This window comes from Stegastes partitus, unplaced genomic scaffold (genome assembly GCF_000690725.1).
Source record: "Stegastes partitus isolate 25-593 unplaced genomic scaffold, Stegastes_partitus-1.0.2 Scaffold37, whole genome shotgun sequence".
Taxonomy (NCBI): Eukaryota; Metazoa; Chordata; class Actinopteri; family Pomacentridae; genus Stegastes; species Stegastes partitus.
The window spans coordinates 173,172-197,652 of record NW_007577768.1 but is presented as its reverse complement, the minus strand read 5'-3'; the positions used below and the strand labels follow the sequence as shown (position 1 = coordinate 197,652).

General features: G+C 41.4%; 1 protein-coding gene across 4 annotated transcripts in view; it reads left to right on the top strand.

Moving 5' to 3' along the window:
• The first annotated feature begins 431 nt into the window (after positions 1–431).
• inpp4b (inositol polyphosphate-4-phosphatase type II B) overlaps positions 432–24,481 on the top strand; it is a 106,395-nt gene continuing 82,345 nt past the window's right edge. The window contains exons 1-3 of one of the 4 annotated variants that reach the window (XM_008302582.1): positions 5,007–5,225; positions 5,343–5,398; positions 10,385–10,464. The gene's annotated coding sequence lies outside the window, so the exon portion shown is untranslated. Of the gene's footprint in view, positions 463–5,006; positions 5,399–10,384; positions 10,465–24,481 lie in introns of those variants that run through there. The other 3 variants (XM_008302599.1, XM_008302590.1, XM_008302576.1) reach the window with 3 other exon arrangements.

Genomic DNA, 24,481 nt, shown 5'->3' with positions numbered 1-24,481 from the left:
CGAACTCAAGCACGTCCTTATCGGTGTTTGAGGCCTGTGTAGTACCTGGACACTTGTGTCACAGCGGTTGCTTGACACTTGGCCAGACACCAAAAAGGACATAAGCGAAACCTGATGAAGTAAGCAAGAATAGCAATCATTGGAGTGAGATGTAGGGAGGAAAAGGAAGGTAGGGAGGGATTGTTGTTTGGGGGCAGGCATTGACATGCTGAAGAATGTGTGTGAGCAGGTATGAACATTGAGTCTGCCATGCTATTTTCTTTCTTGTGACAGAGAAGAAGAGATCCTCAGGAACTCTAACCTGCTTTGTGAGAAAGAAGAATATTAACTTGTCGGCTGTAGTGCAGCGTTTATCCTACATCGCTCTATAGATCTGCCCGTGCTTACAGTAACTGCAGGAGACGGAATCCTTAAAGGAACTTCCCCTGGAGGAAACCACTGTCTCTCAGCAGTCAGCTTTCAGTGAGTATTTACCTCTCAGGCTGAAAAAGTCAAGCATCCGCTGAGTGCTTGTAAAGTCTCGAAATCACGTGTAAAAATATCTTCCTGGATTCTATAGTTTTAGCGCAGGAAGCGTGTCACTTTAAAGGCTTTTCGAGAAGCAGGAGATATTGCATCACAAAACGTGTGTTTGCAGTGTATTAGACACATTCAGTACGCTGAGAATACAAACACTGAGTGAAAGCTTCATCTGCTTTATGCTGCTTCATAGGCTACAGTGTTGGAGAATTTGTGTTGGGTTTTTTTTGTTGTTGTTGTTGCTGTTGAATTGTCTTTGGTAAAAACACGTGAATTGTTACAGTGTCTGATTGAAAAATGAATTTCACAATCCCTGAAAATATCCTACTCTGGCAAACTGCAGATATACAGCAGTAAAAATAGCACACAAGAGACTGGCAAATTCATTCAGGGGAAAATCTCCTGCTCCCAAAAATATGGAGACTTGGTATTCAGTGCCACACTATCAAAGCTGCCATAATATGCTGGGATAATGCTTGAGTTTGTTTGTCATTGTAGCACAAATTTCAGCCCAGTGAGATGTGTTCCTCAAACAGCTGGCTAATTAAACCACCAAATGCATTTAGCACTGACATAACTCTACTGTTGCAGCTTCAGTTTTAACATCACTCAGACATTAAGTTATTGATTCAGCTCTTAATCATAATGCATGGCAATGTACTCTTTGTTGTTGGTCCCTGTAATCCACTTCACACTTTAGTTTGAGAATGGATTTTTTTTTCTTCAACCCATGTTGTCATGGTAATTAACACTTGTCTGACTCCAAGTTAGATAAGAATTATCACTGAATTATGTGAGCACAGAAGTGAAGTCATGGAAAGCTATGCCAATTAAGAACCCACTTTTGCAATTTTACACTCAGTAATCTTACTATAGTTGAAAAAGATTAAAGTTTTGCTTTCTTTTATCAAAGCCAGACCCAGAAGGCATTCGTCTCTCCTTTTTCAGTTTGGTGTTTGTACAACAAGACAGACTTGTTTTACAGTAGGTGCCTTTGATAAATTTCAAAAGTTATTCATAAAGCAGTCAAAAATAGTACAAACGATTAATAAGGCATGTAATGGCAAATAACACTAGAAGAACACATCAAAGTATTTTGTATCTATGTAAAAATCAGTGTTATTACACTCAGATAAGTATGCTGCACACTTCTTGAGGCTCACACACACACACACCCCTACACACACACACACACACACACCCCTACACACACACACACACACACACACGCACACATCGCCTTAGGACCAGCATGAGTAAATAACAAGACGTGGCCAGAACCTGATGCCTGCTATACTTAAAGCCAATGCAGGTCAGACTATGACCAATGAAAATCCTGTAACAACTGATGATATCAAGTGTATCACCACACACCATTACAGCAGAACTCATGAGCACAACCTGCCATGTTAACCTGACTATAAGAGAGCCCCGATTGCAATATAACCCCCCTTTGAAGACCTACACTTGTTTTTGAGCAGACATGAAACACTATGACTTGAAACATTTTTGTAATATAAAAATCAAACACAAAATTCTTCCAATTAAAGTGTGCCAGCTTCCAAAACACTTTAAGGGCCAACAAACTCAAGAGACACACTATGAGCAGACATGAAAATACTTGCTAGCTTAGCTACATTAAGGCCACTAACATGTATATTATTACACAGCGATCAGCCACAACGTGAAAACTGCTGATAGCTGTAGTGAACTACACTGGTCATCTTGTTGCAATGTCATGTTCTGCTGGGAACACGTGCCACCTACATGAGACCACAGAATGGTCCGGCTGCGCCTTCTTATTCTTCGACAGGGGGAGAAACACTCTATCTTGTTTATATTTCTTTAAGCCAATCAAAATTGTATTGGGCAGAGCTTAGCCAAAGATGCAGCAACAGTCTTCCCTTGGTGGAAGATTTGCACATAGAGAAGTGAACCCAGGATTTAAAAAACAAAACAAAAACCAAACAGTAACACATAGATAGCTGAGGTGAAGACAAAGCCATGTAAAACGCACAGCCAATGACAGATTCATACCTATGGCCTATATCTGGCAAGTCAGACCACTGCAGATCAAACACTTCTGCTCCCCCAGCAGGACAATGTGTCCTGACAAACCACTAAACTGCTTGGAACAGCTGGAGGAACATGAGAAAGCATTGACCCAACCTCCAAACTCCTCAGATTCCGATCCGATTGAGTGCTGTAATAAGCCTGACCCACAGAGGTCCCATCCCACAACCCACAGGACCCAAAGGATCTACTGTCAGCACCCGATGCTGAATACCACAGGACTCCCCCAGACGTCCTGTGTTCATGGCTCAGCAGGTCAGAGCTGTTTTCGCAGGGCAAGGAGGACCTACACAATATTAGGCGGAGGGTTTTAATGTTGTTGCTGATAGGTGTGCACTATAAATTTTGTTAAATTCAATCAAATACAGGAACCATATCAGTGCTGTTCAGCTGTCCCTCTCATGTAAGCTGGTGGTAATGCCACGGAGAAATCTATGGGAAGGGCAAAAAGGGGGTGAGCTCAGGTCTGGCTGCAACTCTGTCTGTCTGCAGACTTTCTTTTTTTTCCCCTTTTAACAGATCAAAAGCAGGGGAATGAGGTCAAGGTAGAGAACCATGAAAGGAATAAGTCAGGGAAGAATGCAAGGACAATGTCGAGGGTAGACAGCTAAGAATGAGAACATCAGCTCACTCGGGGAAAACACAACCCAGTGCTTTTGTCTGTGCTCATCCGGGTTTAGGGTGACTGGTTGTCTGAGATCCCTCATTGCGTCTGTACGAAGACTTAAGCTGCCAGTGGCATTTGTTCTATCATCTTTACACAGACTAACACATCCACTGCCTACAGATTCATGTAAGGTCAGTGAATAATGTGCTGCTGGGATGGTGTTCAGCTGTGAATGCTGGTTAAAGAAAGCTTTGAAAATGTGAAAATTAAGGAGTAACTTTTGATTTTCACCGTGAAGAACTCTCAAACATTTTACCTGCAGTGACTAACTTGTGCTCTCAGTGCTGAATGTAAGACCAGTACATCTTAGTGTTCTTTTCAGGAACTCACAGTTTGAATGTTCTAAAATATGTCAAACATTTTGAACTTCAAAGTGTGGCATTAAATATGCCTCATTGCCGTGTGCTTAATTCATATTTTGAACAAGCTTTGATCTAGGATTCTCCATCCGTACATGCCGTGATTCAAAATACATCTCTGTTCCTGCACGATTCAAACTAATTCCTATTGTACGCTGAAATTTGGAGTGGGAGTATACACAAGAAAGGCCACAAAGCACATCAGGAACCGCTGAGAGGAAAAAAAAAAGAGAGAGAGAGAGAGAGCTGTAACCAACTAAAAACGTTCAAATGGATTTGGCAACAGCACCAGTGTACATAAATACCGTTACATAGTCAGAGTAAGCAGTTTGTTAGCAGACTGGGGAGCATCTTGGGTAATCTATTGGCAGCTATGAGTTCATGCATCAGTCTCAGACTTCCATTTGGCACACAGGTCATCAATCCCCACTGTAAGAAAGGCAGAAAGAACACTTTAAATCCACCCACACGTCCTAATTCTACACCCCACCTCCCATATTAAGAACGGTTGACTCCTCATCACCGTGACCTCCAGTGATCGGTGCGTTTGTACCAAACTGCATGAACAAATGTGAGGTGTTTGTGTGGGTGTGTGCATGCATGTGTGCTTGAAGTGTTTGCCTCATTGTGTTCGGTTGTGTACCTGCTCGGGGTGATAAGGGCCAGTGCAGAGCGTGTCCTTTGTTCTGCCAGAATTACTCATCCCCCTGTGTCAGCATGGGTAAATTAAACCCCACTTTATCCAAGCTTCAAGCCCAGATAGTTAAAACCTAAGCCTGGTGTCGCTGCTGTTGTGCCGCGTGTTTGTTCGTCATTGTCTCAAAATGCATTGATGTTATTTTTTCCCCCTCTCTCTCAGCGGCAGCTACGTGCGGTGGCAAATATGTGAATTAAAACACAAGTGTCTTCAACAAGGCTCTCGTGCGATCCTCAAGTACGTCAGTGTGTGTTTTGAAGTGTGTGCAAACAGCCACTCCTACACATGCGCCTTAGCACCGTGCGGTCGGAATTCATGTTAATTCAAGTAGCCATAACAAGTGTTTCTTTTCCTGTTGGCCATCTGAGTCACAGGCTGCAGCCGAGGTGTGACACACAAGTCCGTCTCTCGCCCTTTCCCCCTCTGTCTCCCTCTATATTCTTCTATATCGCTCTCCTCTTTTCTGTGTTGCTATCTTGGTTTTCTACCCATTAATTGTCTGTCTTCCTTCCTTTCTGTCTCTTCCTCTTCTGTGTTGTTCTACCCTCCTCCTCTCCCCGGTGCCCCCCTCTCTGCCTCGGCTGCTTGTATTTGTCGACTCCCTCCCCTCCCCTCTTGCGACTCCCTCCTCCTCCTCCTCCTCCTTTCTTTCTCTCTCACTGGTCTCGCTTACCGTCAAGCCAGCCACAGCAGCAACAGCAGTAGCGCCAGTAGCTCACCCTGGCTCAGTCACAGCGGAGGCTGCAGTGTGTATACGTCTGCGTGTTTGTGTGTGTGTGTGTGTGTGTGTGTGGGCTTCATGTGTTTCCATGTTTACAGTGTATGAATCAGCCGGTGTGCCTGCTGCTCTTTAAGGAGCTGATATGACCTATACATGGAGTTACTCTGACCAAGGACTGCAGGAAGAAATGTAAGAAGACCGTCCTGGAGCTCTTTAAGAGGAAGAAGGAAGACATAACATCACTTTTTCCTCTTTCTCTCTCTCTCTCTCTCTCTCTCTCTCTCTTCGTTATTTCTATCAAACTAGCTTTTCTCTCACCATCTTACTGGCTTGCTACTACTAGGATTCTGTGAAACATAACTGTAAGTGGACATTCTTGTGTGTGTTGTTACCTGCTGTGTATGTTTGTGTGTGTATGATCTCACTCTTTGTCAGCTTTAACTTAGTATAGCCACAGTTTGTGCCTGAGCGCACATATTTGCATGCTAGAATAAATGGCATGTCATGACATCTCTAATGACTTAATTAGGCCAATTTGTAGCAAGGGAGCAGTGTATTCATGTAGACGCCACTGACCTCTGTGGTATAAATCTGTTCATATTCATAAATGTTAAGATTGACGCCAGATGCATATTATCAGCCAGTGCCAAACTGTCACTGCTGCCATTTATATGAAATGTCATTTGTTGGCGTAGCATGTGAATGAATGTCCTCTCCTCCAGGTATTCTCTGCAGTTTGTGGGTGTGAGTGAGTGAGTGAGTGAGTGAGTGAGTGAGTGAGAGGCAGACCGGGGCAGAGAGAATGATTGAGAGAGTGTTACTGTGTGGCTGTGTGTGTGTGCGCGTGTCACCCTGTCACACAGGACGTGGAGAAAATCAATAGATGTACAGCTTGAGTTGGACCGTTTACCCTTTGCCGAGTGATGAGCAGACACTGTGGCCTTCAAGGGTCCACAGACAAGTGCTCGGGATGGCCTGCAGATGTGCAGTCTGTCAGCTTGGCGTGCTCCTGCACAAGCGTCTTTCATTTTTCGCACACGATTGATCCGTGTGCGTTTTTTTTTTTTCAAGAGCTCTTTTGTGTTAGGACTGTGCGAGACGTGACTTAACGCTGTCCCTTTGGCTGAAAACTAGGAAAAGAGATCATAGATCAGAAGTTTCTCCTGTTGCTCCCAACTGGCGTGGCCAATAGAACCAGTCAAGGGAATGAGTAAGAGCAGGTGAAAAGACAGATAGTAAAAAAAAAAAAAGAGAGAGAGCCACAGCATGTAAGATGGGAACAGAGGGAGACCATCATAATCAATCCTCCATGATCCTGGAAGAGCATCATTTGTCTTCTTTTCTCACTCCACTCCTCCTCTTGCCCCCATCTTTCTCTCATTTTCTGTGGTACAGCTACTTTGATCTTGCGTAAGAAGATGGTCTCCAGAGCTTCATTACTTTTAAAGCCTTCATCGTGAGGGGCCATAAAAAGATGCTAAGGAATGGATTTCTAAGACCATTTACCAGACGTTCTGTACCGACTTGCGAGTAATGGCTACATAGGGATATTATGTTCCTCCACGGTGTGTAATGGCCTTCTGTGCCTTGTGCTCTGGGTTATCAGGGCAAACTGGGATTGGCTATGATACGTCAGTGCTGATGAATATGACGTTGTGCATATTAAGTGGTGCCTGCTGGGGATCCTGGCTCTGTTTAATTCATAAGGACATGGCACTGCGCCGTATAAACCTGTAACTGAATGCGATGCCGGGGTTTGTGTGTCTTAGTAAATTTCTGCTGGGGTTTTTTTTTTTTTTTTTAAGCCTTTCACATATGCTTGAATATCATTTTATGTCATGGGGCTTGGCACTGACCTTGTGTTTTGGTCTGTTCCTCTTTCTGTTTTTTGTACACGCATGCGTATGTTTGCCTACTTTTCAATAGATTGGGCAAGAGAATGTGTTCGGGGCAGTGATTTGCTGTAGGCATGAGGGGATTTGTATGGGGTAGCAGGAAAATGCTGGGGAGGAAATGATTGAGAGAAAAGGTCACTAGACAGGATGCCCTTTTTTTACAATAAAAAAAAAATCTGATACAGGAGACTGCAGAGAGACCAAAAAGTAGATGGAGAGAGAAAGCGGTGCAGTATTAGCAAAAGTGAGGAAGCAAATTAGAGGTAAAACTGAAGCTGAGAAAAACAAATCATTAAATAAAAAGAAGGAAAAAAAAAAAGGTAAGGAAAAGGGGTCTTTGTCTCACTGAAAATTATTTTTAGCCGGTGGCAAAATTGAAATACGTGACACTAGAACTCAGTGAGTCACGTCTCTGACGACTGACTTATCTGTACCAGTCATGTGACCCGTCAGATTGGCTGTGTTTCGGGGTGCTACTGTTGCTCTCTTCAGTCTTGCCCACTTAACAACAGTTGCCATATGACCCTGTGTGGTTGGGATTTTACTTTTAAAATGTATTCCAATAAAATTACTAATTAAATGTTAAACAATTTAACCAAAATCAAGTAATGTAACTTGATTACTTTTAATTAGATTTTGATTACCTGAATACCAAATATGCAAACAAACAAACAGAAGATAAGTAAATAAGGTGACTTTTGCTTTTGTGTATTCTGTAGTATGCACAGCAGTCAACTTTCAGGTGTGAGTTGGAGTGAGATTCTGAGACGGTGGTGGTGGGGGATGAAAAATAGATAGGAGTTATGTCTGTCTTTCTTTCTTTCTTTCTTTCTTTCTTTCTTTCTTTCTTTCTTTGTAATAGGGATTTAATTAAATAGAAATTGACCTAGAAAACCCTTTCAAAAGTCAGTAGAGAGATGCTGTGGTGTATTTTAGATTAGAAACATTCACTCATAAAGTCTCATAGCAGAGGTTTACCCCAAATGAATAATTACCAATAATCGGACCAAATCTGCTGACTGTGCAGCTGACAACATTTTTTATTTGTGTGTATATGGTACCATAAAATGGTTTTCATAGTCACTCGGTTACCTGTTGCCATACTTACGTTTCTTTTAAGGCATTGATTAAACTCCTAAACACTCCTTTGTGTATCGGAGTTTTATATTTTGAAGTTTTTCCATGACTACAATAAAGATGTGGCTCTACCCTGTTGCCTTCTCTGAAAAAAATGCAGCTATCTAGATCTAGAAAGTCCCCACCTTTCTCTCTAACTACCTCCAACCTCCCCCACTAGCTTCCACTGAAAGTTACCGGCTCACCTACGGCTCTGCTCAAACACTTCAGAACTCCCCCAAGCTACACAATGGCACGCTGTAATATCGGAGTAATTCAGCCACACATGCTGGGACTGGAAACTGACTCTAAAGAAGAACAATGATACAGAACGCCCCACCCTGTGAAGGAGGGCTTTAGTGATTGCAAGAAGTCACATTCTATATATAGTTAAGAGAAGTGACCATGTGCAGAACTACGAATGCAAATGTTCTGCCGTGAAACTGTGTAACAGGCAAAACAAAACAAAACAAAAATTATAAAACACTTAATATAAAATAATTTTTGTCTTTTGCAAACATATCAGACTGTTACTTAAAGTTAAATAAACAATTCTAAAAGATAGCTGCATAATCAGTAATGGCGTTTTACAATGGATTGTAAAGTTATAATCCTGCTAATAAACCCACTTTTCCCTGAAGTATGACAAGGTCTTTTTTTTCTTTTTTTAACTGTAACTTTAACAGGATACAGGCACCTTTTTTGTATCCTAATTACACTATGCCACCTGGCACCATAACAACACTATTCCCTGTGTTCCTTTGTCACGCCTTTTACAGTACGTCACAGTAGATATTCACCGATCCAACCGTTTCACTCCTAATACCTCCACTCAGGTTATCTATATCTGTCGAACCTAACCTGATACCAGTGCTGTCTTGTAAGGAGTTTATCTCAATTTCCCCATTTAAAATCTTTATATCTCACATTGTGGATCTCATTAGAATGATTTGAATGTAGGGTAACATGAGGTCAGGGACTGCTATAATATTAAAAATGAGTTGGCAGCCTTCTGTGACTGAGTAAATGCAACTGATAGTGGAGAATTTTACAATGACACAGACAAGAAACTGCACTTATTATGTGGATTTGTCACTCAAATATAACGATGGCACATATATGGGATTATGTGATTTTTGGACTGACAGTCTGATAAAGAAGACATTTTCAGGATGCTTTATTGGGTTCAGGTATTTAAATGGACATTTGCGGCATTTTCAGATATTCTATAGACAAATGTAAAATCAATTGAGAAAAACTTTTTATGTCGTTTCAACTGCAGCCCCAGTCTTGACTGAAGCCAGGTAAGGGACATTTTATATAATGCTAATGTGGCCTCTTAGATCATTGCATCTCATTCACACAGCCTGACTTTGTTTTCAGCCTCTTCACTATAAGATGGAGTGTAGAAGATCTGTCGAGTTGGTTGTTTGCTGATAACACCTGAAACTTATTTGCATTCATTAGAGAAACAGACACAATTCTGTTTTCATCTTCAGAGGCGAGCCTTTGACAGCGATATAGAAGAACAGAGAGGGGCAAGGCACAAATTGTCTTGTTTTATATTGTCATTTTAGTGTTCGAGGAACCATCATCTGCACGGTTGTAAAAGCCTAATTTTGATAGATGAAAGGGCTCGGAATGGTGCCGTGGCATCTGACTGTGTGAAGAGGCTGCAGATATCTTAATTAAAGTCTTCTTCCCCAGTATGATGAAATATGTGGGCTCACCTTTGTACCTTTTGTTAATTACCTACATTGTGCTGTAGCTTTGTTCGCAGCAGCCGGTGTCCTTGGCACAGTCACAGCCCTGCCTCCCCCCCTGTCCAGTAGCACAAGTTCGCATGTTGATGGTGTTACTTGTAGGTGCAGGAGTTTCGCTGTACGTCGTGTGTGCATGGATGTACATGTACAGTTTGTGGGCATGTCTGTGACAGAGTGTGAGGGTGTGTTTGTCTACAAATACGTACCATTTCTCTTGGTTATTGATGGGCTCGTCCCCTACCTCTATCTCAGTGACCCAGTTCTCGTGCTGACACCCCCTGTTCATATCGCGCCTGCAGCAAACACATGTAGTCAGAGCAGTGAGAAAAGGAAGAAAGAGGATTAAATAGAGACAGAAAAGGATAGTGGATTGTATGTCTTGCTGCCATGTGTCGACGTGATCGCACATTTTCCCTTCTTCAGATCGTAGGGCTCAGAGTGATTTCTGACACATGACTTACCTGTTCCTGTCACCTACGTGGTATAAGAGTGCAGTCGTTTCTTAATATTGATTTCTTGTTTAAGTGTTTGGCTTGTTTAACCCTATTTTCTTTTCTCTGTTTTGTCTCTACAGAGCAGCTTCCTGGGTAGCGCTACATTTTCAGTAGGGGATCTGCTGAGAGCTAAAGATGAACGACTGACCTTGAGTCTCAGGTAAGCGCATGTTTCTATCAGGCTCATTGCTCCCTGTGTCCCTCCAGGCTGAACAGAATTTAGACTTCAGAGTCCAAAGATTATGCCTTTTTCACACAACAGCTGACAGATGAATGTAAACATCAAACTGAGAAAAGAAATCTATCCACAGATGTTGCAACAGCAGCCTTAGGAATGTTGCCATGGCTGCCAGGGTTGTTTGTTTCAGGGATGTTGTGTTAGCATGTGGGAATACTGTACTCTGATCTGCTTTTGTTGCTTTGTGTGTGGGGTAAATAGGAGTGGAAATAAGTCTTTTTCTGAGAGGCATTTCAATGAAAGGAATACAATGAAATATCTGTGTCTTGTTCAGAGGTGGCCCAATAACATTCTATCTTTCAAGGACATCGTAATGTAATTTGGAATAGACATGGAGCCAAAATCTGATCACCACAGAGCAATTAATCAAGGAAAAAATATTGTGTATTTGTTCTGCGTGTAAGGCTGCTGAATAAAGGTCAAGAAAAAAGAGAAGTTCAAGCTTTATATTCACACAGCTCATGTACATCATAGGGCACTAAAACATAACACTGTAAGAATCTAATCAAGAATTTTTCTGCAAAGAAGATTGGTGGTTTGCCTTTAGAGAGGACACACAGTCATGTCTTAAATACCAGATAAGCTGTTGTCCTGAATGTAAATAATGCTGGGTCCTTTCTATGAAGTGCTTGATATGATTACAAAGAACGATGATGCAGGTATGTGGCCACTCAGGTTTGACAGGAACAAAACGGTATTTTGCTGGTAGGTTTAGTAATTTTACACAAAGTCAGCTTTGAGGTTTAGTTGGTAAGAAGATTGCTGAAATGGTACCAAAGTGGACTGATAATGTACATGTGGTAATTGTTTCTGTAGAGACACCGTAAACTGAGCTTCAGTTTGCACTTAGATCAGGTTATCATTGACAATACATCTACACAGGACACAGTGCGTTCACATACTGGTGTATGCTCATTTAATAAAACTTGGTTTAAAGTGGTCTTTTACAGTCCACTTAAAACCATAGACTGTATAAAAGATGGACGTAGCTACCGTGACGTCACCCGCTGGTCTCTGCACTGAGAAAATGAAGCCAGGGTTTTGCTGCTTCCTGGTTGACGTCTTGGATTTTTGGAGCCAATGACGCAAAAATTGTCGGAGGGGGGCGGAGCCATAGGAGCAGCGATTGGTCAGACGGATTGAGAGGCGGGCCCTCTCTGCCCGCCCACATTTACCGCCTTCTGCTCGCTTCGTCTGCATGGTCGCTGCCGACTGTCAATCAAGCCAGCCACGCCCCTTGCCCTGCAAAATTTTGACGATTTTTAAAAAATTCAGTATTGATTTATTTTCAGATTGGCCACCTGATCTCTGGATTTGACGATGAAAACTAATAAGAAAAAAATCGTGAGCTGTAGGAATGCGGTATTTCGTGATCTGTGATATCTTCTTTTCCAATTCATTTCTATGGGAGCCAGGGCTTTTTGGAGCCAGGACTAGCGGACGTAGTGATATTGCAGGTTTTTGACACTTCCGGGTTGGCTTCATTTTTCAGGGCCGGTTGCTACGTCCATCTTTAATACAGTCTATGCTTAAAACAAGAACTAGATCTTTTTAGTGGTCTTGTTTTTCTTTTCCTGTTTATTTTGTGCGTATGTTAGTTTTAGATTAGTGGCATTGGTGCTTTTGACTGCCACCTTTTTGCAACAAATCACATCGTTCAAGTTTTTATCATCTCTTTTTTATTTGTCTTTAAATGTACCCTCAACATTTCTGTGATTTTGCAACCAAATACAGTGTCTGCAGATGGTAATGGAAATGCAATCGGTCAAATATTTGAAGTTAAGTGCCTCAAAATTGCGAGTTGATTGAGGTCCGACATTTTTGTTGGTTTCATCCAAACTGGTTTTTATACAGGTGAATGGAAACAATTCTTACGTTGCAAAAGAGACATGGTCAGCTTGAATAATTGCAATCAGGTGACTGTGTAATATTGTGACAGGCCTAGTTACAGCTGCAACATAGCGTGTCTAGCACCGCATCCATCACTGATGTTGAATCCGGACGGAGCTGAGACAGACATGCAGACCTGTTCGGTGCTGCTAATCAATGCTGCTGATGTTCACTATTCAGCTACCACTGCTGTATTTTTAGCTGAATCATAAAATATAACGCAATAAAGGGTTCCTCAACAACACCACACATTTTAGCACATATTTCATTATGGAGCAAGTTGTCGCAAATTTTCAATATATAACTTTTAATCGGAAGAGTTTTGGAGTTTGCTGTTCATTCGCACACACAGATTGCAGCCAACTGTCATGCAAGGCATCACAAGTAACAAGGTACCTTTCCCAAGGACTCTTCAAAATGCAAGCAGGAGGAGCTGAAGATCGAAGCAAACTTCTAGAGTTGCTAGCAAATGACTCACCCTACCTCCTCACATCAAATATTATCCACCTGGGAGTTTTAGTCTTTGCTGTAGCCAGTATGAAAAGCCTTCATGAACAAGGGTTATGCTTCGGTCAGGTGGATTTGTCATCATATCAAACCATGATGATTGAAGATGTTGAATATTCCTAAAGCCTCTAAAGACAGTTTTTGTGACAGGCCGAATGGTGGTCATAAGTGATGAATTGCATTGCAGAGGCTAAGTAGAGAAAGGTGAAAGTCGGAAGGTTTACCATAGAGACCAAGGACAAAATCCCATCAGCAGAAACAAAGAAACTACAGAAATGGTTGATTTTGCTGGTGAGTGTGGCATTCAAAGTTTAGATAGATTGTATGTGTTTCTAAAATACTGTAAAAAGTGTCTTTTGTTTTGCTTTGCTTTGTACCTTTAAATCTCTTTTCATATCCATGTGTAAAGCTTGCTTTGTCCTATGAAGACATTCTTTGGAAAGTCCACTGTTAATGGCATTCAGCAAGCAAATTGAATTGTGGCTTTTCACACAAGTAGTGATACAACAGTCAGGATGTTTTACCTGAAAACTGTTAGGATGAAACTCTCTCCATCTCTCCTGTTTGTATTGTCAGACTGAAATTCTTTTTTCCTTCACACTCATAGCTGTGTCTGAAAATATGCCCCTTTGGCAATGTTCTCTCTTTATTTCCTTCTTTTTCTACTCTCTTTTGTTATGCTTTTCATTTCCTGTAGGTGATCCCAGGTCATTGAGTATAATTGTATCTTAGGCGATTGACTATACAAGCTGCAGTGAGAACAGAGATTACAGCCCCCCTCTGTGTGTTTGCACATTTGTGTGTGTGTGTGCACACTTCTGTGCCTGCTTTGCTTTTATTGTTGAACAGCACAGAATTGTCACTTTACTCCTCTGTAGTCACACTGCACTGTGGTGTCAATGCTTCATTTTGTTGTTTGCTAGAGTGTGTTGAAGTCCTTCCATAGCAGTTACAGCAGTGTCACAATGCTTTTTAATAGCCAGAAAAAATAACTTTTCTAAAATCAACAATTGCCGCAATATTCAGAGTTTGATGTTACTGTGCTTGTAGAGCTGCATTCTTTAGAGCAGCAGTGTCCACTGTGGTGGTGGTGGCCATACTGGATTTCAAAAAGGACTAGAAAAGAACAAGAATAGAACGGTATTTCCACACAAATCATACAGATTGTGTCATGCTTTCCTCTGAAAAGCAATGACTTCTCTAATCTTTTTTTTCAACTTGTCATTCTTGCCTCTTCAGAGCTCTTAAAGTTGGAAAATTTCTGTTCTAATCTCCTCTGAAGATTCAAAAAGCCTCTCACTGTGTAGACATAAGCAGAGCAAGTTCTTGAATAAAATAAGTGCACCAAAAAAGGCACGTTACATGACTTTGTCCTGGAGCGCAGTGATATATTCAACGACAAAAGATTATCCAAGCATTTATTGTTTTCTTGTAAAGCAGATACATTTTTCATGGTGAGGAACTTGTAGTGCGCGAAACAATGACAGGTACCATATTTAAAGTCTCTCCTGCACAAACTCACACAGACAAAGTGAGTATGGCCTAAGAGCCGTTGCTGGTGTGGTGCTGGAGCTCGAATGTGTTACGCTGACAGTCAGTGATGCTTGTGTAACACATACAGACACACCAAGGAAACTGTCTTGATTTGATATGCTGTTTGCTTGTTGGTTCATCCAGTGAGAAAACATTTCAAAGATGAGCAGCTTTTCACAAGTATGTATGATTCATTCTGGGCTGTTTGACCTGTGGAAGAGTCTATGATTCAGAATTCAAATTAGTTCTGCTGGCCGCGCATGCTGCTGCACTGACATGGGCAGGAATGCGATTTGTTCTGTCTATTACGGAAACAGATGCTTCATTTTAATACAATGTTCTAATCCTCAGTCAGTCAGTTGTGACAGAAAGTCAGTTAATTTGAGCTGCTTCACTCAGCAGAGGGAAAGTGGGACTACTTTATCTCCATGAGGCAATGATTGATTCCCTTCAGTGAATCTCAGAGCCAATATGACTTTGACCAGCTTCTCTTCATAAGCTCTACATTTACATTGGTGCTGAGCACATGTGCAGAGGAAATTGGCATTTGACCATCACCACTGTGTGTATGTGATTTTTGCTTTTACTTCGGCCTTCAGTAAAGTTCACTCTGCTACAGGGCTGTCTGCCTCAAAGCTCATTCCTTATTCCCATGAATTCTTTGCATTCCAGCTCTCTCAGGTCTCACGCTCACTTTCATGTGTGACTGGTTGAGATGTTTGTCACGGATTGTTTTGGTTTCCGGTAAGGCACGACCAGTTTGATTTGGGTCACTTTTTTTGAAGCTTCCTGACAGTGTCGTGCTGAATGGGCAGGATTGCTAGATACATGGACTCAGTCCATGTGCAGATCTGTCTCTCGTGTTGGCACCACAAGCCACTGAAGTGACAATGAGAAAATCTTACCTTCCTCCGGCTCTCACATGACCAAAAAGCACTCAGAGCTGCTCCAGACACTCACCAGCCAGCATACAAAGAGATGCAGCACAGACAGACATGCTTGTATAAAGCATGGCTATAAACAAAACCAAACAAGGTTAGTTGGAGAATTAAGTAGTTTCTTTAAAGTTTGTACCTTTATTAATCAAAGAGCAGGTATCTGATTTAAAGAGAATTATTGATGATATGGTTGCTCCATACACACAATCAGCTCATGGTGCCTCATGTTAATTTTGTTCTCCACCTGCAAAATATGCCTGAAATAAATCACAAAAACTACATGTTGAATGTCTTAATTCAAGGCTGCAGCCTCTTTGAATTTACTGGTGAAGATGGAAATATATTTAATCAAGATTGGGATCTGGAAGCTGAATAGAAAGAATTTGTCAGTTGTTGTGTGGAAGTATCTGTCTGCTGATTGAGTTTGAAACTCTGAATAGAAGATAAATACTCAACACTGGGGCAATCTAAAAGGAAATTACTAAGCAGCTCAACCATTGTGTCCTCTGAGGTCAGGTTTTAGATAGCTGATGATCATGCTATCAAGGGGTTGTTCATCTGGATGCAGGTGTGTCTACTTGGCTGCCCAGCTGCACCTGTGTGCACTTGTGTTTTATGAAGATATGTTTGTATCAGAGCAGCATATCCTGTGTTCTTCAGCCAGAGGTTATGTCTGTGAAAACCAACAGAAAACCTCCACGCAGCCAGTGTGTTTACTTGGCTGTGACACAAGAGCAGCTTTGTGGTCCGTGTTTCGTAATCTATGTTTCTATTTCTTCAAGTGCGTGTTCATTCGTTGTGATGTATGTACACCAGACAGTTAATGAATGTAGTAAGTTTTTGGCTACTTACAGGCTGCAGATATGTATGCAAACACAATATTGACAAATTAACAACATGTGCAAGTCATTGAATGTGTTAGCAAACAGGTGCTTATTTACACATTTACACTGCCCAGAGCAACATTAGCATACGGTATGTTTGGACTTGTGTTTCTGTTAACTTGATAAATATCTGATATTATATACTGTATACTCTCCTAGTTGCTCTGTTCTGGGAATCACAAACTCTTCAGGGAAATATGTGGCTCTGTAGCCAAATTTCTGTTAAAAGTGATGCCAGCTGTTGATGGAAACAAAGATGATAAAAGGGAAGGAGAACTGTAAAGTTGCAGAACAGGGATTTGAATGATGCTAAAATGCTTTGAAGAGGTGACAGGAATTGCAGGTATCTATACGTTCTCACTTTTCAATTTAGATATTACAAGCGATTTAATTTTTCGATCACACAGAAATTTAAATTTAGACTAGTCGACTGCTCTCATATGTGATCATTTTGCATTTCAGCACCGTATATTCAGGTTCAGTCTATTCCATTAACTTAAAGAAGCCTTTACCATTAGCAAAGTTGAGCGAAAGCCTATCTTGCAGTCACTGCCGTAATGAACTGTGCTATCTGTTTAGACTGGATGGCAGTGGTGAAGCCAGACAATTTTTACAGGGTTGTCCAAGCTGAGACCACAACTCACACTGGAGGAGAACACTGTCTCTCTGCTTTTTTTGCCTTTTTCTGCATGTCAAATCGCTTTCAGACAATTGGTCATTTTTGAGGAGATATACAGTATAATAACCGTTTTAAAACTATATAACCTTTAAGTGATAAAAAATTTGGGGCAGTTGCCAAAGTATTTTTTTTTTAAATTGTTGAAAAAGGTCATCAAGATAACTACAGTTTAATTTATATAAGATACAGGGTGCCCTGGTAGCTAACCTGATAAGACTGTGACCAATGTACAGGGCTATAGTCCCCGACGCAGCGGCCACGGTTCAAGTCCAGCCAGCGGCTCATTTGCTGCATGTCCTTCCCCCACTCATCTCCCCATGTTTCTGTCTCTCCCTACGGTCCTGTCAAGTAAAGGCAAAATAAGCCCAAAAATAAGCTTTTTATTAAAAAAAACAAAACAAAATTGATATAAGATACACACTTCAGACATTTGTGTTAAACGTGTCCTTGTCCTGCTCAGGACACCCACTTACTTGAAACATCCCACTATTGTCCATCCAGACTTTTGGCTGCAGGCTCCGGGTCAGTTTTGTGTCGCTCAGCAGCTTGTACCATTTGTTTCCAGAGTTCTTTAAAACAGTCTTAAAAAGTCTGTACAAGAGCTTCAACTAGATCCACAGCTAAATCTAAGTCATACACACTTTAACTAATAAAACATGTACAAATTCTTTATTTACATCTAAAAACAGATGCATTTTATACTGTCTATACATTTTTAAATTAACAAATTACATTTTTGTATTGCAACAAATCAATGTAAACATTGTGTGGTTGGTCAGAACTACTTGGCTGTATGTGGTTGAATGGTGGATGGTTCTGGTGTTAAAATGCATTAGTGTGAGAAAAACGGCTGTAGAGAACTGATGCCACAAATGTTTTATGCCAGAAACGTAGTTACTTGATATAACTCCAGTTGTATGAGGATGTGCGTCGCCCTCTAGCAGGCTTTACTGTGGGTGGTGTGGGGTGGCCTCTGGCTCCTGCCAGGAGGAATCATCGTAATGGTTTGGCGTTAGTAGTGCCAGCATCAGCATCCTTGCTTCCTAGCAGGGTAGGCTGGTGTCAAACATTTTAACTTTAACTGTGTGCCAGAAAGATGGAAACGAATTAACTAAAAGGCTAACAGGCTTTTTTAGTCATGTGACTATGTGGACAGTCAAACTGTGTAAATGTATAATGAAGAAGACACTTGTTTGGTTATTTTAACACATGCTAGCTGTGTAACATGCGGCTAAATATAGTGTCGTGTTCATATCTTTCAACAAAAGTGGCGACACACCTAGCAGGCTTACCTCCTCACTTACTTCTCAGCATACATCACTGTATTGGTCCATGTGTGTATTCTATGAAACTGGACAATGGTTGCAATAAAGTTTCCATCCATCTGTAAGGAAATGCATTTCCCTGCACTGAACACCAGGGGGCATAGTCCAAATATTATACAGAATTATGAACCAAAAATCTCTGGAAAGGAGGCGTTATCGCAGCAACAGTGCACATGCTCAGCAATTGTGTGCTTGTGCGGAACAGGTACATACAACTTACTGCACGTGTCTGCAACTTCCTATTTCCTATAACCAAATCCTGTGAACTCGGAAAGTACTATATCAAAAACCATGTGTCCATGTGTGTCTACAGCTGTCTGTGTACACATCCATGCTGCAGTATAAACAAGGTTTTTGACGCAATTGTTCACTAGTGTTGTACATTAATAAAAGATTAATTGGTAACCGATTAGCGTTTATGGTGGAAACTAGTAAGAGTAGCAATATTTATTCTTTTAATCAGCAAATCACGTGCGTCCCTTCTTTTCACCGTACATATTTTAGGTTTGGTCATGATCAGTTCAAACACAATTAGTGCAGCATTTACCTTGAACCCACATTACTGTTTATTAATTAAACACAGTCATATCTGTAATCAGTTATCCCTCCTCCACATTAAATATGCTGTCACAGTAAATAACTGTGAACTGTGATCTCCATGCTGCCTTTGCACTGGTACCTGTACAGAGCTTGTAGTAAATCTCCCTGGTTGTGTGTTATATGGACTTGGACTCCCTGCCATATGCCCTTGTGATCATTACTCACACAGAATGAAGGAGCTACTATGGTAGCTAATCACTTCCATATTTGGATTCTTAATTAGCTGCTGGTTGCAAACATGGATGCATACCTTCCATATTTGTAATATTTAAGGCAATACTACATAAATGATTTCACATGGTGAGCAGTTTACTTCTGGTTTATTCATGAATTGTTATTGTCACTGGATTTTGTTGCAGTCTTACATCAAACTCAATTGTTAAACTGAATAGATTTGCCTTATTTTTATTTTTTTTATCCTGCCTCTGTACGCTCTGTAGACATTTTCGCTAAATAACTTGAGAAGGGTTGTACATGTTTCTCCCTCCAGTGTTGAGTTTGGCTCACTGTTCAGGCACGCACATTCTAAATCTAGCATGGTTTAAATGGGGACCCGGGACGAGCATCACAACCAGCGTACTACGGGAGCTGCAAAGATGTCAGCGCTGCAGAGGTCTCTCAATAATGCATGTTATATATAGACACAGGAAGACAGATTATGTCCAAAAAGGAAGGTGAGCCTGCTTCATATCACATCAGTGAATAGCATTATCTAAATAGGACATGAGAAATGTGCATATACCTTAGAAAGAAGTATAAAGGAAGGCATAAAGTATATACGCTATGGGCATGTGCTTGCCTAATTAGTGACACATTCTCCAGTTTTACGTGGTATTTCAGCCCTGTATTGTCCCTTGCACTCACTCTGTTGCGCTCTCGGTCTCTCATACCATCGTTCCCCTTTTGCACTTCTTGTTATCTGTAAAACTTTATGCACTCAGTGGGAGAGGCACTCGATGACCCAGTTCTAGAGCACAGTTGGAGATTTGATTTTGATATGAATTTGTATGCTTGTGTTAGTGTGCGCGTGTGTCTGCGTGTACATGTGTGTGCATCAGAGATTTAGCATGGCAAGGCTACATTATCACAGACCAGTGCCTCTGCTGCCTGGCTTCATGGCTTATTCATCCATTCCCATTGGATAGAGCCTTTCTTTACTCTTCCACCAGTAACAGTTTAGCCTGCTATGATGATAATATCATTTTACCACCCCAGAGTCCTTACTATCACCCTGTCCCAAGTCTCACATTTATCCACAGACAGCCAACTCTCCCTTACACAGCATCCCCTGTGACTGATTTTATCGGAGCCTGACCTAAAAGCCTAAAGATCAACTATCTGATCCAGTTATACTGGAGAGAAATTGTGGCTGTGGCCATGGGTATGATTGTGCGTGTTCTTCATATATCTCGACAACCGTACATCCGATCTACTTCAGACTTGGTGGCTATATTGCTGGGGACCCGAGGAAGTGCAGTGTCAAGTTTGAAGCTGTTTGGATGAGTAGCCTCGCATTTTAGCTAAAAGTTGTTTTCTGTTTCGCTGTCAAGAACAGTATCCTCAGAAGTCTGCGGCTACTTGTCAGCCGAGCATGTCACCCCAGTTGCCCAGCAACAGCATCACAGGCAAATGTATGATGTCGTGTGGTCTGTGAACCACCATCAGATTGTTATAGGGAGCACACTCTATAAAGTGGAGGATTTTTTTGGAAAGGGTGGCTTTAGTTTGGTAACCAGATGCCACAGTATAGAAACCAAACGGACAGTGGCCGCCAAGGTCAACAAGAACCATACTGACATGGTGCAACAGGCAATGCTGGAATTTTCCATCCTGAAGTGGTAGCGTTGTCTTGGTCCAGACACCTTCAACATTATGAAGTAGAAAAGCTGTGTCTTTGGCAAGGAACATATCTGCCTAAACTTTGATTGTGTTTATTGAAGCCTGCACAAGTACACTAAGGACCAAAACTACCAGGGTCTTCCCATCAGAGAGCTAAAGCTGATCTACTACTAGCTAGCCACAACCCTGTCCAACCTCAGGTTCATGGGAATAATACACATGGCCCTCAAGAATATAGTGTTTGTGGACCGCCGTCAGCAGTCACTCAAAGTCAAAGTTATTTACTTTGGCCTGGCACGTCCAGTGTCAGCAGTTGTTCTTGGACTCTGTGTGCATACCATCTGGTACAGGGCACCAGAGGTGATACTGCACATACCATTTAATAAGGCAATCAGCACATGGACTTTGGAACTAGTAGGTGTGGAGATGGCTACAGGGTACCTGCTCTACCGTGGGAATATGGATTATGACGTCCTTGGTTTCATTATACACACCCAGGGCCAGCCAGCTGATTACAGCTTAGATTGTGGAAGAGGAATGGTTATTATTTCCAGTGCCAAACCAGCAGCCAACAGCACTGTAGATTTAAGTCCCCAGAAGAGTCTGAGTATGAGATGGGATTCCAGCCAGGAGAAACCAGGTGCATCAGGCTTAAGTGTCTAGATGACCTTGAGCAGATGATGAAGATAAATACGGGTCTCCACAGCGATCCATTCAGCTGTTAGCGAGGATGATTAAAAGGATGCTGTACCTAGAGCTGATCAGCATGTCACACCGCAGGAGGTTGTGTGGGATCCCTGCTTTGCTCCCAGCTTCCCTCAGTGCTTCTGCATTGAAATAATGAACATTAAAGACTCAGTGTCAGTCATCAGCCTCACTGCTTCCAGATGACATTCCCAGCAGTGTCCAATGTCCAACTGTCTCCTTGGGTGGTACACTATAGGAGACCAAAAAAGATGTCAACATCAAACTGAGAAAGTCAGCTGGTTGAAATGGTTCCTTGAAAAATTAAAGATTCCTCCCACGTTAGTTAGTTGACTAGTTTTTCTGTCTATACCTCTATTTATTTTATTTTTAACTGTTTCAATCATTAACAAAAAAGGAGAAGGAGATGAAAGAATTTGAAAAAAAAAAAAAAATAAGGAAACCCTGAAGGAGAGGAATAAGGAGTTGGAAAAGAAGAATTGTGAGGTTGAGGAAGAAAATAAAAAACTGCAGGAGGAGCATAAGGAGATGCAAAAGCTTTCGGGTAAAAAAGAAGAAAACAAGACACTTTGGGTTTTTAAAAAGGAGCGTGACGGTTGCACAGAGGAGGAGAAAATCGTCCCAACCTTTCCTCTACCATCCCTCACCCCCCCTTTCTCACCCTTCCTAACCCCTCTTCTTTTAGCGTGGCAGCTCAGTGATTAACACTGCAGCCTTACAGAAACACCTCCACCTGTCCGGAGGGCTGTTTGTCTGTAGAGTTGCGTGTTCTTCCCGTGTTTGTGCAGATTTACCCCGGGAGGTATCTTTTCCCAACACAACAACATGAACCTGAGGTTAATTAGACTCTAAATTGTCCACAAACAAATAGAACTCATTACCAATCATTAAACATCACATAAAGATAATCAATCATATCTCTGCATGTTCCTGCTTCTCTGAATAAACACAGTCAAATACAAATGCACTGCATTCTGGTTGTTGTGCAAACTCTGGTGTTTGTGATTTAAAAGCTCTAAATGTTATTATTACACAGAATCCATATGTTCCATGGTGTCATTGCTTATTCACTAAAGCTTATACATACAGTAGCCGAATTGTGCACAGCTGACCTTGAACATCTTTTGACGCGCATCCTTTTTATACAAAGTGGGATGTAATGTCAGTCCTAAGTTAGACACGATTTAGAAATTCGCTGTAATTTCAGAAATGGATTACTGGACAGCGCTTTGTTGCACCGAGAGTTCAGTCTAATAAATCCAGCAATTTCAGTGTGTCTGTGTGTGCGCGTAGTGACTTTATCACACTGTGTGGACATTAATCTTTTCACACAGTCAGACTCACCTCCCATTTGGGGACAAAAAGCTTTTCCCCTCCAGATAAACCATTACACATATATGAGGTTAGGATTAAACTGAGAGTAGTATTTGAGGTTATCCGTGTGTGGCTAAGGTTAAATGATGCAGCGTGTCCTTAAGTCACAAAAACAACATTTTGTGTATTTCGTTGGGGAATTCTTCATGCCGCAGAGGAATTTATATGAAATGACAATTATGTGACATCATGTGCTTATTGTAAAATGCATAACACAAAACTGTTAGTGGTAATATGTTGTATGTGTGTGCTTGTGCCACAACTATAAAGCTAATTACACTACTCCGTGGAGCCACTCTGTACTCCCTTGTGACAGTCGCACACACTCACTTACAATATATGTTGTTATTTCTTTGGTGTAGCCAAGAGATGCTCAGTTTAAACCAGAAGAATTCATTCTGAAAGAAGTGGAAATGAAATGAGGGAGATAATTATTAAACATATAAATGTCTCTATTTACGGCTTTTTTGATTTATTGGTGCAGCAGTGAACATATGTACTAAAGCACTTAGAGGAGACTAAAGGACGCTTGGAGCGGTGGCATTTGAGTATATGGCTGGTGGGACATGGTTTATCTATGGAGATGACTTTTAAAAGCAAGTTTTTTTGTTTTATGGGTGAGGAATTATCCAATAAAATGTACTGAATGCAGGTGAAATTAGTTTATTCACATCCCCCTACATGCACTGAAGCACACAGAAGGCACACATGCACATATACAATTTACATACCAGCAGCAGAACAGCTGACGCACATACGGTACTGACAACCACACATGCCTCATATGTAAAAGAGGGAGAAAAGGCAGTTGTGCTAAAATAAATGCATATATGACTTCCTCCTTTTTCCCTCGTTCAATACTAAAACTGCTTCTTTTCTGCACAGTTCTGCATAATCTGTGAGATCCCCCAGGCATTACGGCTCCTGGGCAGAATATGAAAATAACTAACACGGCCAATGCTGCTCCATTGCATCAAAATGCAATTTGGGGGGAAAATTATGATAAAAATATAAATATTCCAATGACAACCTGCTTTAATTATCTGCCATGAGTAATTACAGTTCCAGTAAACCGAGCTAGAACACCAGGGACACTCGCGAGCGTAGTATAGAGCTGTTAACCTAAAATTATCAGTAAACAAGAGAATGGAGTCCAGGTCCAGCCTTCAGCAGGTTCTTCCTACAGTTCATCTCTTTGCAACATACAGGTCAAAGCAGTGCAGAGCGGTGTTGAAAGTGGCGTTAAGAGTTAAAGATGGAGGAGAGATATTAAATTATTCTGGCCCGATGTGGTGCTGAGCCATGCTAGGGGCACAGCTCATGCCAGGTCCTGGTCTATGAGAAAAGAGAATGATGATGAGGATAAGATGAAGGTTGGAGGAGGGGAAGTGTAGTATATAAAATCATGTCTCAGGTTTCTGTTTGTTTTTTTGTATGCCATCCTCTATTTTTTTTCTCTGAGATTAAATTGTAGTGTTCCATCATTCAGGCACCCAGCTGGGGCAATGAACAGAGAGCAATGCAATCTTTCCTTTTGCTCCATCTCCAATGTGTGCTCCAAGGAGAGGTCATGCATAATATCCTGTCTGCCTTGCTGTTTAATATCATCCCCAGTAATGCAATTCAGTGCCCGTTTGTTGGCATGTAATGACTTTAAATAATCAA